Below are 2,157 nucleotides of genomic sequence, written 5' to 3'. Positions count from 1 at the left end.
TCAAAGAGGGGCTCACGTCTGATTAGCTAGTTAGTGAAACAATAGTTGGATTGTGCTCGTGGGACTTAATTCAACACCTTATTACACGAGCTGACGACAACCATGAATAGATCACCTTTGGCCATGTTTTGGATTTTTGTCTTACCATGCTTGTTTCTTGGTGAATTTTGTGAAATTATTAGTAGCTAATTATAATATTGATACTAAAAAGGCAGGAAATTTAAAAATTAAAGGCTTTTTAAAGGTTTGAAATTAACAATCGACATCAAATGTATATTTGGTTCTTCCATTGAATTGAATTTCTTGCTACATATACTGTTGCTTAGCTGTCGTAGTGTCACAGTGTCAAGGCACTATCAATAACATGTTGCTAAATAGATGGATCTTATGAAAATTTATTATTATAAAAACATATCGAATTAAAAGTTGGACGCTATTATAAAATTATACATCGAGGCTAGACGAAAATCGATACTTCGAGTTTCATGGATTAAGGGAGCTTAATTAATTGTAAGATTCATCTATCGAGCTTCAAACTCAAACAGTACTATAATACTAAAATAAACTCCTTAATTAAGAGAACAAAGAAGAGGTTTAAGTTGTAAGTAATAATATAAACTCGTAATTGTAAATTGCTGATTTCTAAGATTATTTATAAAATATAATTGTACTAGAGCCATCGAATTAATTGTACTAAAACCACATATTGCGATGAATAGACTACTCATGACAATTATCAAGATTTCTTTAAAGTAATTAATTAAGATAAGGTATGCGGTGGTCAGTAGTGCAATAATGTTAAAAGTAGATTTTTAATATGGGGGCACTTGGGATCATTGGTGGCACACACAATTTTCCACTTTACATTAATTGATATGACTTAGTTTTCATGTACATTTAAATTCACTATTTGGAAAGTCATGATAATTTCACAACCACAAAGATTTGGATATTAGAGCATTCATTTATGGTCCAAATCAAGAGATTATTTGATACGATTAGGTTCAGTCGATTTTTTATTTTCTTTTGACATCTCTAAATAAAAAAATGATTCATGAATTTATTCAAACAGTACTAGGGAAGTTGGTGCTTTTCGCAGAGACGGATCCACCCTTTGAGGTAGTGGGACACGTGCACCTATTAGTTTTGGAAACTTATGTATATAAATATAACATGTATATTCATAAATAAGGATCAAATAATTATATGCGTACATTGTAACTCATGAATCAAGTTGGTGTAGTGGTTAAACACTATCTGTTGCGCTTCTTTGCGACTTGTGTGCCCTGAGTGAACACAAAGTATACACTAAGGGTCAAAGTATACACTAAGGGTCAAGACCATCCAACTATAGAGTGAACTATGTTACGTTTCATTTAATTTGTATTTATATATACACTCAATTTTGTATTTATTTGATAATAATTTTCGATCAGTTATCGATACTTTAACTAACCCGTATCTACTTTTAGTAGTTCTCCGTTATCTTTAAATCTTGAGTTTGCTTCTGATTTTGCCCCCACCCCCTCATCCGTCTCCCTCTTATTCCGCGCATGCGTTAATGTGCTTGCTATGTGAACAATATAATAGATAAGAAAACAGAACTAATTCAAGTTCATACTGATATACCCTACCCTTGTGTAGTTCCTAGGCTAGCTCTCCATGGGTACTTATTTTATGTGTGTTTAAGATTCGAATTCAAAATATTTAATTAACAATGAATGGATTCCTTAAATTGCTTATATTTTGATTGTGTAGCAAAATCTTTTATCATTTGATAATTCTGTCCATTTTGTAGTTAAACTCGCAAACATCATCATTTCAAACAATAAGGTTTTCATAATTATGTTAAGCTATTCAAATATCGGTAACAATTGATTAATTTTTTGAAATCTACATTTATTAATCTACTAACTATATTTTAGTAATTATAGATATATACTCCCTCCTTCCGGAAATGTTTGTCATATTGCGCTTATCGAAAGTTGATTTGACTAATTTTCATTAATTAGATCACATTAATTTGATATTTTAAATAAAAAAATTAGATATTCTAAAACTATATGAAAAGTATTATAAATTACAATTTTTTGCATATTAATATGATGAAAAAATGCATCTTAAAATGTTAGTCAAAGTTTTTATAGTTTGACTCTA

The sequence above is a fragment of the Solanum lycopersicum genome, chromosome 4 (genome assembly GCF_036512215.1).
Source record: "Solanum lycopersicum chromosome 4, SLM_r2.1".
In the NCBI taxonomy this organism is placed as follows: Eukaryota; Viridiplantae; Streptophyta; class Magnoliopsida; order Solanales; family Solanaceae; genus Solanum; species Solanum lycopersicum.
Note: the sequence above shows the minus strand (reverse complement) of the source record.